This window comes from Protomyctophum bolini, assembly GCF_963924005.1.
Source record: "Protomyctophum bolini genome assembly, chromosome: 9".
Lineage (NCBI taxonomy): Eukaryota > Metazoa > Chordata > Actinopteri > Myctophiformes > Myctophidae > Protomyctophum > Protomyctophum bolini.
Genome location: NC_137870.1, coordinates 45,722,849 through 45,740,608, shown reverse-complemented (window position 1 = coordinate 45,740,608; position 17,760 = coordinate 45,722,849).

Here is a 17,760-nt window from a genome sequence, read left to right as displayed (position 1 = left end):
TGCAGAATGAATGATTATGTGTCTTATTCTGGTTTTAAAAGTGGCATTACAGCGAATTTGACTGTAATGATTTGCCTTTATCCACTTTTACATTATAGGTAGCCTATTAGTTTTACTCATGAATATTACAAAATTAGATTTATGCTTCTGTAAGTAGTCGTTCTGACAATATCGTCACAATATTACTATTAAGGTATTTGGTTAAAACATCATTGTGATATATATTTGACGTTGTTCATATCACGCCCCCCCCCCCCCCCCCCCCCCCCCCCCCCCCTAACCAAGGGGACTGACATTAATTTTGTTCGCTGGGCCTGTTTTCAATGACCGTAAAAGTTAATACAGCTATTATTTGTCACCCGGTTGGATACCAAGGGCAACACAAATGTATGTTCAGAGAGCACAGAAGAGAGGACTTCTCTCTGTAATTAGCCCTAGCATCGCTTGGTGCCCGTAACATAAATAGTGAATTGAACACAACCCAATGACAGTAATTATGATAAACAAATAAATTCCCCTCAATGCACTCTCTCCATAGAAAACGAGACAATAATTATGACAATAAAACATTTGTTAGAGCTCAGATGCATGCTGGGAAAGTGTCTCTCCTGTCCAGTGCACACGCGGGGAGGCTAGGCTGTTATGCAAACGGTTTATCGTGCTGTTGTCAGTCATTTGGAGATAATTGTATTTACTTCATTTTTAATGTGTTTCTTAATCTTTTGAGCAGCGCCAGCCCCTCCACGGACGTTGCTTTCCAAAATGTGTTTAGAGCCTTTTAAACAAACAGAAAAGTTTTGTTTTAGGGCAGTTATGATGTAATTGGTTTTCCAGCCAACTCTATGGACTCATATGTTTATTGCAGTAAATGACCATGTATTAAGGGCCTTGGCTCACATATAGTGAGCCTCCTATATCGCCATTCCTGATATAGTCCTGCAATATTCTATGTCAAAATTTGACTAATGTTTTTACAACCATATCTAACCAGTACACAAATATCACAACCCTCTTTCCCAGAACCAGTACAGTACAAAATTGATTGGGTGTACAGACCCAAAATAAAAAAAGGCAACATAAAATGCAATAAAACCCAGTGATCCTTTGTGGTGGGTTGTTTCTTTTTATTAGATCCATATTGTAGTCCAGTTTAAGTACCGAATCAGCTGCTGTGTCAGACTCGTGAACCCACCGAGTGTTGATATATACAATGTCACAATCTCACGTTTCGGTCTCGACCCGAAAGGTTTGGTAACAACTGGCCTATATTGTTTTATGATTCAAATTTGTATTGCTTTTTTCAATTAGTTTCACAAACATTTAAGACAACTAACGAAACAAAACTAGACAAGAAAATAATAAATACATTACACAACAAAATCTTTACAGAAAAGATAAAACAATACAGGCAATAAAATAAAATAAAATAAAATAAAATAAAATAAAATAAAATAAAATAAAATAAAATAAAATAAAATAAAATAAAATAAAATAAAATAAAATAAAATAAAATAAAATAAAATAAAATAAAATAAAATAAAATAAAATAAAATAAAATAAAATAAAATAAAATAAAATTAATAAAAAAGGGAAAAATAAATGCCATTACACCTGGGTAGTATCAATTTACAATGTATTCACGGAAAACAGAAGACGGAGTGCCATGATTTTTTTCCCACCCTAAAACATGATCATCAGGTATAATTATAATATAAGGAGGAAGAACTTTTTTTCCAAAAAAGTGTACAGTATTTGTTAAAATCATGCTTTTATGTGGACACACCCACCACCAGTTCATTAAGTATGACCATATGCACATAAAAACGACCCCAGGGTGTCTAATGAAGTACTGTCACCTCATAGACACATGAAAACTTAGTAATCACAACAGAACAGGAGACGAGAGAGAGAAGAGGAGAAGAACAGCACGGGAGATTATGAGTTATTATGGGGAGGTTGTTTCAGTCTCTGTAAATCTGCATAATTTCATGGTGGGTGCCTTCGTTTTTATCTCCGGCACACCCCTCCATCATGCACTCCAGCACACACGCACGCACATGCACACGCACGCACACACACACACACACACACACACACACGCACGCTGCAGAATCCATGCACTGACTGTATGTAGTTAAGCTGTTTATCATTCTTTTTTTCTACTTTTTTTTCAAACAGGATTAATATTTTATGGAGATAAATGAACCTCCTGGTCCTAACATTGTTTCGTAACGGTGTGAACATTTTCAATCTAGGAATGAATGTCGCACGCACGCACACGCGCACGCACGCCACACACACACACACACACACGCACACACACACACACACACACACACACACACACACACACACACACACACGCCCTGTGTCCAGGGAATTAAAGAACATCCACATCAATACTCTACACTATACCACGTACTGTACCGACATCAATGATTCAAATGTTATCCTGAAGAGTTCAGTCTTTGGTCACAATCACGATGTGTAAAAATAAGAGATGTTGGCGTGAGCAGGATGTTCACACCCCCCCAGGTGCATTGATTTATGTAATACTCTGTTGTTGCTCTTATAAGGCTATAAGTGGCAGGTGAGCTTATGGAAATTCATTAGACACAATTATTGGCAGCACTATATTTGACCACACCGTTTCCGAAAAACAGACATTGAAGGAGGTTGGACTGTATTCGGCAATACCGATTTTCTTGCCAGGAACTGTCCACGGGATGCGCACTAAGATTAGACACACAGACAACAGTCCGACATGTGGAAACAATGCTCGCGTTTATGTTTAGGTTAGAGACAGGTTGTCGATGTTCGACTATAGTCTGATCAATGACTAGTCAGACCAGATGGGTGGTGAATTATTGAAAATGGGAATGCCAACTCCCAAACATCCACAAAGACCATCACCACCACCAGTGCAGTCCAGACACCACAAAAACACCAAAATAACATGGGAAGTTGCATACATTTCTTTTTCGTCTAAAAAATCTGGGTCTAAAAACAGATGATTGAATCAGGCCTATTGGCTCTCAATATAGACCAATCCACAGACGGCGTCCCATGCTCGCAGCCAATAGTATTTCCTGTAGGCGGAGCCAACGTAGCTGCGGTGTAAACAGGCAGGTCTTCTGCTATACAGTGACTTGTGTTCGTCTGCTCACGTCATGTTTTTTTACTAACACTAACTTTACAAAGACGCCCCAGAACATCAGGACGAACCTGTGTATAGTTTATATGGCTGCTCCAACAGTATAGAGGCAACATTCAACTTTGGAGAGAAACTCTATACGTCATGACGCTTGTCTATATGCAGCGGCAGGCATTCGGTTCACATTCCCTGGGAGTGCAGATTGAGGACCGATGGTCGCCAGAAGAGGATCAAAAAACAACTTGAAGGACTTTGTTCCCACAAAGAACACCACGGTGTACGTTTTGAAAACGTTTGATTAGTTACCATTAATTACTACCAGTATTTACTACAATCAGAATAAGTCCTCATTATTAGCACATCACATTACGAGTAACTTAAAGTAAGCTGGGTAGAATTATTCGCAGTGAACGTCCGCTCGTCATAGAAGTTACCGTAAAAAAGATGGCATGAGAGGCATAAAGTGCAGACAATATTTTGTATTATTTTTGAGTGGTGCAACCACTCCTACAACCAGCAATGTCCGTGTTCACCTATGTATGTGTTCACCTATGTATGTGTTCACATGTATGAGCACCAGTATGAGTAAATTGTACCAGTAGGGGCGCTGTTGTGCCATGCCAGAAACATAGAGAGAGACAGTGCTGCACTGTTGCCTGCTAATGAGAGAGAGAGAGAGAGAGAGATAGAGAGAGAGAGAGAGAGAGAGAGAGAGAGAGAGAGAGAGAGAGAGAGAGAGAGAGAGAGAGAGAGAGAGAGATAGAGAGAGAGAGAGAGAGAGAGAGAGAGAGAGGAGGGGGGGAGAGAGAGGGGAGTTGCACCACTCAGTTCACACAGGTGTGATTTTTATTATCGAGTTATATGTGGTACCAGTATTTCCTATTTATCCTCGTTATTCTATCTTTAGGTACATGTGTGTGTGAGTATAGATTTCCCAGATGGTATATATTGGCCAACGAAAGAACACCCACATGCATTACTGTACATGCACGGATGAGGCTTGTGCCTGGAACAAATCCACTACAATGTGACAATGTGATACAGCCTGATTGAGAACATCAAGAGGGCCAGAACCAGGCCATGAGGAACCTCGCGGGGAACAGAAATGAAAGTCACAGAAAAACGGCCCTTTGAGACGGATTCACACGTCATTCAACACGCCACGCACGGCCCCTGAGATGGCTGGTCTTCATGCCAATTAACACACCTGGTTCCATTTAGCATAACGTGTTGACTGCACAGCCTGCACACAACAACCATGCAGTGTTGTTTTTGGCAGCGAATTTCTATTTTAGTTTATTATAGTCATAGTCTTTGGACTGAAACTTCATTTAGTCTTAGTCCCATTTTAGTCACCTGCATTGTCTTAGTGTTAGTAGTCTAGTTTTAGGCGACTAAATGTCATAAGATTTTAGTCGACTAAATGTGTTTTTACACTTGCTGAAAATAGCCGATCTACAAGCTCACAACGCGTCGCGTGAGCTTGTAGATCAGCTATTTTCAGCATGCAACCAAGTGTAAAATGACTTATACTGGATCTCTTCCACTGGATCTCGTCCACTAGTCCCTTCCTAACATTTTAGTCTAGTTTTTATTTGTCGACGACATTGTCAGTATATTTAGTCTTATAGTTTTAGTCATCGTAGCTTAGTTTTCATTTAGTTTCCATTTGTTTTTTGTCAGAGAAAATAGGTAGTCGACGAACATTTTTTGTCTTAGTTTTAGTCGACGAAAACAACACTGACAACAACACACCTGGTTCCATTTTAGCATAACGTGTTGACTGACTGCACAGCCACAAAACAACACACCTGGTTCCGTTTAGCATAACGTGTTGACTGACTGCACAGCCACAAAACGACACACCTGGTTCCGTTTAGCATAACGTGTTGACTGCACAGCCACAAAACAACACACCTGGTTCCATTTATTAGCAGAACATGTTGACTGCACAGCCACAAAACAACACACCTGGTTCCATTTATTAGCATAACATGTTGACTGCACAGCCACAAAACAACACACCTGGTTCCATTTATTAGCATAACATGTTGACTGCACAGCCCACAAAACAACACACCTGGTTCCATTTATTAGCATAACATGTTGACTGCACAGCCCACAAAACAAAGCAAATGTTACTGATGAACTGCCACTTGTCATGATGAGCAATGTGTGCTCAACACAAATGTAAAACTTTGGTAATGGTATTTTTGAGTGGTGCTACCACTCCCTTACGGAGCTATGCGTGTGGGTGGGTGGGTGGCAGGGTCTGAGCACGGAAACAGCGTGGTTGTTTTTCACCACCTGTGCGCAACCTAACACACACACAAGCACACACGCACTTATTAATTGTACATATGGTGATTTTGGGTGTGCCAGTACAGTACATGAGTAGAGGGTACAGTAGAGGGACCCCCACACGGTAACTCTGTCATTTCTCTACCGTTTGGGACGCGGGGCGGCTCGCCGGAACCGGGCCGCCCCCCCTGGGTGTGTTCCTGTGGGTCTGGAACCCCCTCCCCTCCCTACCGGGGACCACTCACTTCACACGGGTGTGATTTTTGAAAGACATGTGATGTGAACATGAGAGGGAGATCGAGAATTTATGCACAAACTATAAAAGGGCCAGAATAGTTAACTTGGGGAAAATGTGAATCACGTAGTGAGGCCTCTGAAGTGAATCTGAATCACGTAGTGAGGCCTCTGAAGTGAATCTGAATCACGTAGTGAGGCCTCTGAAGGGCGCGACAAAGTAAACCCACAACACTGTGTATAGGACACAAATTAATCCATTCGGGGCAGGAACCCCTTTTGGTGTTAGATTATGTAATGCTTTAGCAATTGAAAAATAGCAGATCTACAAGCTCATAGCGCGCCACCGAGTGGCGCGCTATGAGCTTGTAGGTCTGCTATTTTTGAAAAATCAAAGAACGACTGACATATAGAAACAGGGCTTTTTCAGAAAACTGTCAGGATGTAGAAGACATCTTTAGAATCTGAGTCGAAATGGCTTAAATGTGCGCCGTTGCTGGTAATGCTGGTAAAACATCAGAGCCTTTGGCAAGAACGTGTTTTGAGGAGACCACAGGACTAACAGTAGGGAGTACAGTATCTCATTGTGCACGAGGAGGAAAACTGGCTTGGTGCCAGATGGTATTAGAGATGCCGATACCATCCTTGAAATTAAATGTCCTACAGAGAGAAAAACCCTGGGGCACATTTTATCAGTCTGCTAACAATTACAGAATCAAACAAATGATTCCTAAGAGCTTTGATTGATTGATTGATTGAAATATTTATTACAGAATTACAGTACATTTCAAGCACAAACTCAATACAAAGACTGTTAACTGTGAGTGGACGACCCAATAAAGCTTTACACTTGTTGACAAGAGGGTCCAGCTTGTTCGATTCATCAAAACATTTAGAGACGTACAAACACTTCTATATAGGCAAAGAACGGAACAGGAATTCATCATTAAGGGAAGAGAAACATATACAGTGAGGAGGAGAAAACTAAGGGGGGGGGGGGGGGATTTTACGGCGGCCAGTTTGGAATTGCAGCTGTCCGTTGGTTTTGAAAGAGTCAAGGGATTCACATACAGTGACTTCAGAACCATGGACAGCTACAGTTACTTCAGAACCATGGACAGATACAGTTACTATAGAACCATAGACAGATACAGTGACTTCAGAACCATGGACAGATACAGTGACTTCAGGGACACTTTGACATGTAGACAGGAGGAGCCGGGATTCGAACCGCAGACCCACGGATCATTGAACGACCTGCTCTACCTCCTGAGCCACAGTCGGCAGTCGTGTGTGTGCGTGCGCACACTCACACAAACATGTGTTGAGCATCAACGACCAATTATCAACACTCGTAGCCATGAGCAATGAATATAATTTGACACTTGACATTTTAAATGTAGGCACTCTTAATCCAGAACGATTCACACTGAGCACAAGAACAACACAAGACACAGTCGTCTAGGATCATACAGTTAGTAAACTAAGCACCTACTGTATCGTCCGTCTAACAGCAGAATATCCACACGTCAAACTATAAACATAAACAATATAAAATGCTAGAATATAAATGCTAAATATAAAAGATCAATAATGACCTGCCATCTGTCTACATATAACACATGCAATGTCTTCAAGGCTAAAATAAATACTGTATTGTACACGCACACGCACGCACACGCACACACACACACACACACACACACACACACACACACACACACACACACACATGTAAAGATGCATAAAACATTTCCAATGCAGCCGAGAGGCACTGTGATGTACAACGCTAAGATAGGCACACACACACACACACACACACACACACACACACACACACACACACACACACACACACACACACACACACACGTGTTGATACACACAGACACGTGTGTTGTTGCACTGAGCCCACGCGTGCACACAAACACACGCATGCATGCTGTATGCATTGTTCTTTGTTGCATGTCAAATACCAATATAACTTCACCTCAGGCGTTATGAGGAGAGGAGAGGAGAGGAGAGGAGAGGAGAGGAGAGGAGAGGAGAGGAGAGGAGAGGAGAGGAGAGGAGGTTAACATATAAACCTTACAGAATAGTGAAAATAACTCACAATCTGTCGCATAATATAGTGATGCTGGAAGTCTGTATAATGACATGCCCAAAACAGGGACAGCAGAGTGAAAGTGTGGGTTATTGGAGCTTGGAGAGAGTGGATCAAAATATCATTACACAATTGCACAGAACCTAATACAATATTATGCATTATACATGTGTTGTGCGTTACTGGTGCCAAACAGCGAGCATTACACTCTATAATTACACTTCTAATGCCAATGAGTTGAAAACTCAAATGCAGCATTATTATACCGAACTGGCATACTGTAAGGCTATACTGTAGCCTATATAGTCTGCACTTTGGAGAACTGTGGCTTATATGTCAGGTCCCAGCAGTACAGTAAGGTGTACTGCTGTGTATACAGTTAGTTATGTCATGGCTATACAGAACATAATGATGGCACAAGATCCTCATCCAGTGGGCACATGCTGACTGTACATGTACAGTATATATGACACCGCATCGGCTGCTGCTGTTTATTGGAGCAATGTGTCAATATTGGCACGTCAAGCCATGCGGAACCATCGCCCACCACTCCTGAATGAACGGTCTGGTGCTTATGGGACTCTGGTGCAACGCACAGGTCCTAGCGTAGGAGAGGGGCCCGGCCAGGAGATAACCCACAGAGCCTATAGTCCCTCCATGCCCCAGAAGTGTGTACCTCCCAGCCCTGGTGGAGTAGTTCTGGAGTAGTTCCAACGGATTGTGTGGCCCTGGTTTTTCCCTAGTGGGACTGATCGAGGGTATAGCTACTGGGACGTATAAGTCAGTACTTGATCACTCCCGGCTGGGTCGCCTGAATGAGGGGTATGATGTTGAGAGACCCCGAAACCCCGTTGACCTCAGGAAACATCACTGAGGATACGTTTGCAAAAAAAAAATATATTTACTTTGCCCTGGCTGAGCTGGGAAGGCTGACAAAGGGTGAATTGCAAAGTTGCAAAATTGCAAAAATATTACAAAGAAATTGCAAAAAAATTGAATGAACAACAGGCGGCGGCAACTTCCTTTTCCCTCTCAATAAAAGCCCTCGTAGCCTGTGGCTTTAATTGAGAAAAATCGGTTTGAGGGAAAAGGAAGTCGCCGCCTGTTGTTCCTGCCTGTCGACTACAAAACAACACTACAACATGACGTAACGATATCATCCTGTCGACTACAAAACAACACTACAACATGACGTAACGATATCATCCGCTCCCGACAGGATCATATACCCTAAATGAAATAGTGCCCAGGCTAGTGGGACAGAGAGAGAGAGAGAGAGAGAGAGAGAGAGAGAGAGAGGGAGAGAGATGGGGGAGGGAGAGAAGGGGGATAGAGAGAGATGGGGGAGGGAGATGGGAGAGCGAGAGCTAGAGGAGGGACAGAGAGAGTTGTGTCACTTTGCGATGTCTATAATAGTCTAATATTTTGAGATTTCCATGAGCTGTATGCCATAAAAAAAATCAAGATTAAAACGAAAACAGGAATATTTCCCTGTATGTGCAATGAATCTAGAATATATGAAAGTTTTGAATTATATTACAGAAGAAAATTAACTTATATTCACACGGTGTGAAGGCCCTGTATATTTAAGGAATAGAGCATTGTAGGGATCAAGCAAAAAGCCCTTTCAAACATTTGGAACCTGCGTGGCCCAGAGCCAAGTAATCCCCAGCATCCCCTGAGACCCCGTTCAGCTGTTTGTCAATAAGGAAAAAGCCTGCTATTGGACTGTCAACAACCAGAAGCCCATAAAAGCCAACACTGTAAACAGGCCGACATGATTAGAAATGTCTGGCATTGCCATCTGCACTTCTGCACTCTCACTGGACTGGAGTATATCTGTATAGTGTGTGTTCTTTGTGACCTGGGAGTTGTAGCGGATGAGTTTCATTTTGTTTTCCTCTGTCCACTATATGCCATGATTTAAGACACCTCTTTATTTGAACATGTACCGGTAAAGTGTTTTGGGTCTTAGATATTTACAAGCTTTTTCCACAAAGGGTATACAACCAAAAGGTTGCTCTTTCTTTGTTTGTATTGGAAAATAGATTGTCGTATATTAAAATACCATACAGGAGAGTAAATGTGCACGGCAGACAGGATTCGATGTTCCATGAGTTGTTTATTCAGAGTACAGCACAGCAGTAAAGCATAAGCTCACCTCCGACGGCCTTCGCCATCGGAGAGAATGACCCAGTTTACATTGAAATCCAACTCAACAGAGTCACAAATACACATTGTTCCAGACTGGCATTTGGCCCTAACCTGACGCTGCCAGATGAGGGCGGTATTGCGGAAACATATTCCCCAACACAACACTCATCTGGGATCTCTGACAGAGTTGAGCCCTGAGTCAGATCTGCTTCGCACCGAACCAATCAGCGTGAGCTAAAGGCGGGATGCGGATGTGACGGTATATAGACACGTCGATATGATTGGTTGTGTTTGCATGCCCACACGGTGATAGACAGACGCTCCCATCCAATCATCTACCATGTATCTTGAAAAAAAGGAACAGCCCCGTCATCGAATTTGCTTCCGCGATCCCAGATCCAAATAAGCTGTGAAACAAATTTGTGTAGCAAGCTTTTTGGATCTGGCAGCGTCAGGTTAATTTGGCCCCTCCCTGGAAGGTAAATTACTGTAGGCCTTGATCCATTGTTCATCTTCTCGCATGGTAAAATCTTTAGGTGTGACCCAGGATCTGAACTTAAACAAAAGGCATGTAAACAGGCCCACGACACCTTGACTTTAAATAACAAAGACAGGCCTCTGAGACTAGTAATCCGACCTAGTTGAGTAGGCTACATTTTCTTCACAAACATGAGATTGCATAGCATGACGGTTCCCAGATACGACAAAATGACAAAAGAACCATCAGAAAGATCAAAGTCGTGTACCTTAATCCACCAGGCAAGGGGATCTTCCTCTCCGTCAGTGGTTTGGGATTCATTATAGGGTAGCTGTTCAAGATGAACTTCCATGGCATCAGGGCTCACAGCAGGAGGCCCGGTGCTGATGGCTCGGGTTCTGGGCTCACAGCGAGAGGCCCGGTTCTGATGGCTCGGGTTCTGGGCTCACAGCGAGAGGCCCGGTACTGATGGCTCGGGCTCTGGTGCTCTTTGAAGCATGGCATCTGTGGCACTGACACCAGTCGTCTTGTACCTGATACTGGTACCGGAACCACACATTGACGAGAGGGAATATGTTTTGCAATGCGATGTAATTTTAACCCATTTAGGCCTGACGTCGAAAAAAGAAAAACGTCTTCTAAATCCTGAGAGTTTTCTGAAATACCTCATGTTTCTGTATCAGTGGTGCTCAATATTTCATGTCAAGGACCCCAAAAATTATATGTAATTGGCCACGACCCCCCCCCCCCCCCCCCCCATCTGAAAATATCTCGTTCCAGGAACCTCTCAGAAGCAAAAGGTTTGAGTTTAAAAACGTTCGCCACATTTTCACGATTTCTCAAAGAATTACAAGCTCTGCCGCGCTATGAGCTTGTATAAGATCTGCTATTTTCCCAAATAGCTAAAATGTAAAATAATGGTTAAAACACCAACAGGGGGTTCCCGTCCAGAATGGGTTAATAAATGTGGCAAACGTTTCAGTCACTGTGATCTACAAACACGTTGTAATACTTTCATGCAATCTGTTCCATTTGAATATGCACTCTTTGATTCCGGGGAACATGTAGAGTGTGGGACATTGAGTGACGGGAGTTCAGAGTGTACGACGTGGTCCGACACATTTATTCTCAAACGCAACAGAAAGTAAGCTTGCATTCATACATGTCCGAACAAGACCTCAACACGGACTGTTGGTCGGTGTAGAAAAGGGGTGATTGTTGCTGACATTTGCTGACATACATTTTTCCCGTTATCAGACGGAAATTACACCGATAAATGTTTTTTAAAAAGCTACCTAATCTCCTGCTACATTTGCACATGTTCGGACAGACCTCTGTGCAGTGTTGGCAAGTAACATTAAGTAATATATTACTTTCAGTAATATTATTACTTTTTTCCAGTAATATGTAACTTAACTAGTTACTTTCACATTTTGAGTAATAATATTACATTTACTTTTTTCCAAAAGTAATATTATTACTATTTTCACGAGCCTTGGTGGAACTGTGGGTTTGAGTGTTTATTTATATAACATAAATTGATGTACGATGACAAGAGCGCCCCTCATTTCACACAGGTGTGATTTATACTGGTTGAATAAGGTTTAAATAAAAAATGACACTCGTGTGAAGTGAGGGGCGCTCTTATCAGCTGAGAGCTGAAAACCTCCTATATAATTCAACAATGTTTGTGTTTGCAGTATGACGTAAAATTGTCCATTCATTGTCAATGGGAATATGATGTTTGTGTAGGACAAAATGTCTGCACATACACCAAAACCTGGACATATAGGAGGGGCTATAGCGCCCCTCGTAAATACCCCAGAATGCCTCTCCATTCCCCCTCTATTCACTGTATTCCTGCCCACGCCCACCATGGGAGCACCATGTAAACTGTTTTTTTCCTGTTTAGCAGTATTGCCACGTTTGCTGATATTAAACAACGTTAGACTTTTAGACTATAGTTGCTTATTTGGGCTTGCTTCCTAACGTTTTCACGTCAAGGACCCCCAGATTAATATTAAGGAACTGTTGATTCAGAGCCTGCAGCAGTTATTCATAACAGGTTGTTGCTTTTATTTTCAGTGGACTCGCGTCCTTGTTCCAAATAAATGTGATGTTGCACCACATAAAACTCAACATGAGCGAGTTTATCAGGCCAAGTTTATCACACAAACATGCTTCTGCAATATTTAAAAAAACAGTTGTGAAGATGGGGAGGGGGTGGATTCCAGACCCACAGGAACGCAGTCAGGGTGCCGGGTCGGTACTGTACTGTACTGGGACACCTCGAAATCATCATATATACAGTTAATATGTGCGTGTGTGTTAGGTTGCGCACAGGTGGTGGAAAAACAACCATGCTGTTTTCGTGCTCAAACGCACCCAGCCAGCCACCCAGCCACACACATAGCTCTGTAAGGGAGTGGTTGAACCACTCAAAAATATAAGGAATTAAGGCACAGACCTAAACAAAATGATTATTGTATTACTCTGCACGCCGCACACGTACAGTAGTGTACATACATGCGAGTACACACACTCGCGCGCATGTACGTACAGGCACATGCACGCACGCACACACAAACACAAACACAAACACAAACACAAACAATTTAGTTTTGGCACCGGAAACCCCATGCCCGAATCACTCCCATTCTATTTACTTTTGTTTTGTACAAGCGATAACTTTGGAGGCCCCTATAGTTGATTCCAACCTTGGGTGAAACTTATTTTGTTGCAAGATGTAGTGCACTGGAAAGGCTTGCCAACACCGTCCATGTTCTCTGAGGACGTCGTCAGCCATGAACTTCTCTGCCTTTTCATTGTGTGTGTGTGTGTGTGTGTGTGTGTGTGCGTGTGTGCGTGTGTGCGTGTGCGTGCGTGCGTGCGTGTGTGTGTGTGTTCCCACATTCCCAGTGTCACACATGTCGTCGTGTGCACGGTCTCACCTGGGAGCTGCAGCACAGCTGCAAGGTTCCACGGGCACGAGTGGTTGATTAATCCATTATGGACGGGAACGTACCCCTGTTGGCATCACGTTATGGTTTATCTGTTGAAAAATAGCACGAGTGCCGCGCTACGAGCTTGTAGGTCTGCTATTTTTTGAACAATCGTGAAAATGTGTTGCAAATCTTTGAATATATATTCTTTCAGAGCGAGCTTCAGGGGGGTGGTCCCTGGAACAACATATGTTCAGATGGAGGTCGGCTGCCGAATTACATGTATTTTTGGGGGTCCTTGACATGAAAATGTTTGAGAAACATGGGTTTTTCAGAAAAGTGTCGACGACAGCAATGTCGACGACATTTTTGTAGAATATTTTCTCAGGTCAAAATTAGTTAGGCTATGTTGTTGTTCAAGGGCACCATGGCTCCATGGTGCTCATTCATACACACTGTAGGAAACGGAGAAAGCCCTTGTATTGCTTTCTGTCCTGGAAGCCTGCTCTCCACGAGAGGCCCAAGGAGATCTCAAAAACAAGGCAGTTTAAGGTGCTTTACACAAAACATTAAGAGCATTAAACGCTTTCAACAGCTTGGGGAAATAGCGGAAGACAACAGCAAAAGATATGGAAGCTCAAGACACCATGGATTAAGACACATACTACGAAAGAGTATACGTGACAGCTGTTGCGCGCTAGGTCTCCCGTGTCGGACTATTGTCCCGTCTAAACTATACGCCTCCTCGTCTAAACTACGGTTTGTCGGACTATTGCGGGAACTTGTCTGTCCGTCTAATGTCATGTCAAACTGTTGGAGTAAAACGAGGGTATTTCGGCTATTTGGGTGTCGGAAAAAAGACCGCCTCCCCGCTAGGGTACAAAATATGCTGCATAGATCGTATAAACGCAGTGGCGTGCAGAGACATTTTGAGGGCCAGCCGGTGCTCAAGTGGGAAGAGAATGCACATGGAACCACTGGCTGGTTGCGGCTGCCTTAAGTGTGTAAGATTTGCACACGACTGAATCAATGGTTCTCCAACAGTGAGGAGGTCCCAGGTGGTCCCCGGCTATAGATGATGCATCGTTATGTAAGGGATTTGCCTCGGTGGTTAAACTCCTTGTATATGGAGGACTGCGGGGGGTCGGGGGTGAATGTGATCCCCCCCATCGAATGATCCATGAAGAGTAGGAACATTAACACCATCAATTACACACAGACATTAAAAGGAGAATTCCGTACTAAAAGGCTTTCTTATACCTTTATTTGTAGTCGTTACGTCCCCACCAAAGAGGTCCATGGGTTGGTATTTGTAGTTGTTACAACTATACCATATATCCTCTTCATAATGTAAATAGTATCCACACTTTACTACTTATTTCGATGGAAATAAGCCAAATAGCACAAAAACCCAACCCCCATTGAGGGCTTATATTTGGGGGGAATAGCCAATGCATTGCCAACGCACAGCCAATGAATAGCCAGTGCACTTTTATACTTTAAAGGAATTCTCCTTTAAAGTATAAGTATAGCCATGTTGTTTCTGTAAAATAAATCCTGAAAGGACGACACTATAATGCCTAATTTATGGGTCATTATGTGACGGCGTTAATTGCACACCGAACATAGCGTCCGGGTCCGTGGCACATTGTGATTATTATATATGAATGATGAAATACATTATATCAGGCTTCAGACGCTCCTGTCAGACAGAGATTGTCATCAAATGCACAATAGAATAATGAAAATAGATGTACATGTTTGTCTCACTCATTCATCAGTATATGAAATTGACATCGCCTACTACAACAATCAGCTGTCTGTGGACATTACAGTCAACCTCGCCGACACTGCAGCTAGCCTGTCTGTCTGTCTGTCTGTCTGTCTGTCTGTCTGTCTGTCATCTCATTGGTCTGTCACAGGAAGGGTTGGCTTATCCTCACTCAAATACTCAAATATTCCTGCTGTGATTAAGACTCTCACAGTGATTCAACCTTTAACAGGAGCGACAGCTCAATCTATATGTAAAAGGCCTTTTACATAGATTGTGCATTCCATTCACCCATTAATTCACACACCGATGGCGGAGGAAACCATGCAAGGCACCGACCTGCACATCAGGAGCAATTAGGAGGTTCAGAGTCTTGCTCAAGGACACGTCGACACTAGCCTCGGAAACCCCAGATGTTTTTATTTCCAGGGAGAAAAAATAAGTCTGGGGCCGAGTCATTTTCACGATTTCTCAAAGAATTACAAGCTCTGCCGTGCTATGAGCTTGTAAGATCTGCTATTTTCCCAAATAGCTAAAATGTAAAATAATGGTTAAAACACCAACAGGGGGTTCCCGTCCAGAATGGGTTAATAAATGTGGCAAACGTTTCAGTCACTGTGATCTACAAACACGTTGTAATACTTTCATGCAATCTGTTCCATTTGAATATGCACTCTTTGATTCCGGGGAACATGTAGAGTGTGGGACATTGAGTGACGGGAGTTCAGAGTGTTCGACGTGGTCCGACACATTCATTCTCAAACGCAACAGAAAGTAAGCTTGCATTCATACATGTCCGAACAAGAACTCAACACGGACTGTTGGTCGGTGTAGAAAAGGGGTGATTGTTGCTGACATTTGCTGACATACATTTTTCCCGTTATCAGACGGAAATTACACCGATAAATGTTTTTAAAAAAGCTACCTAATCTCCTGCTACATTTGCACATGTTCGGACAGACCTCTGTGCAGTGTTGGCAAGTAACATTAAGTAATATATTACTTTCAGTAATATTATTACTTTTTTCCAGTAATATGTAACTTAACTAGTTACTTTCACATTTTGAGTAATAATATTACATTTACTTTTTTCCAAAAGTAATATTATTACTATTTTCACGAGCCTTGGTGGGACTGTGGGTTTGAGTGTTTATTTATATAACATAAATTGATGTACGATGACAAGAGCGCCCCTCATTTCACACAGGTGTGATTTATACTGGTTGAATAACGTTTAAATAAAAAATTACACTCGTGTGAAGTGAGGGGCGCTCTTATCAGCTGAGAGCTGAAAACCTCCTATATAATTCAACAATGTTTGTGTTTGCAGTATGACGTAAAATTGTCCATTCATTGTCAATGGGAATATGATGTTTGTGTAGGACAAAATGTCTGCACATACACCAAAACCTGGACATATAGGAGGGGCTATAGCGCCCCTCGTAAATACCCCAGAATGCCTCTCCATTCCCCTCTATTCACCATATTCCTGCCCACGCCCACCACGGGAGCACCATGTAAACAGTTTTTTTCCTGTTTAGCAGTATTGCCACGTTTGCTGATATCAAACAACGTTATAGACTTGTTGTGTATAGTTGCTTATTTGGGCTTGCTTCCTAACGTTTTCACGTCAAGGACCCCCAGATTAATATTAAGGAACTGTTGATTCAGAGCCTGCAGCAGTTATTCATAACAGGTTGTTGCTTTTATTTTCAGTGGACTAGCGTCCTCGTTCCAAATAAATGTGATGTTGCACCACATAAAACTCAACATGAGCAAGTTTGTCAGGCGAAGTTTATCACACAAACATGCTTCTGCAATATTTAAAAAATGTTGTGAAGATGGGGGGGGGGGGGGCTACAAGCTGCTATTTTTTGAACAATCGTGAAAATGTGTTGCAAATCTTTTAATATATATTCTTTTACAGCAAACGTTTTTGAAACTGAAATCTTTGCTTCCGGGGTGTGGTCCCTGGAACAACATATTTTCACTGACACAGAAACATAGGGTTTTTCAGAAAACTGTCAGGATTTAGACGACATTTTTGTATAATAATCTTTTCTCAGGTCAAAATGAGTTAGGCTACCGTTGTTGTTCAAGGGCACCATGGCTCCATGGTGCTCATTCATACACACTGTAGGAAACGGAGAAAGCCCTTGTATTGCTTTCTGTCCTGCAAGCCTGTTCTCCACGAGAGGCCCAAGCAGATCTCCCAAAAACAAGGCAGTTTAAGGTGCTTTACACAAAACATCAAGAGCATTAAAACGCTTTCAACAGCTTGGGGAAATAGCGGAAGACAACAGCAAAATATATGGAAGCTCAAGGACACCATGGATTAAGACACATACTACGAAAGAGTATACGTGGCAGCTGTTGCACGCTAGGTCTCCCGTGTCGCACTATTGTCCCGTCTAAACTATACGCCTCCTCGTCTAAACTACGGTTTGTCGGACTATTGCGGGAACTTGTCTGTCCGTCTAATGTCATGTCAAACTGTTGGAGTAAAACGACGGTATTTCGGCTATTTGGGTGTCGGGAAAAAAGACCGCCTCCCCGCTAGGGTACAAGATCTGCATAGATCGTATAAACGCAGTGGCGTGCAGCAGAGACATTTTGAGGGCC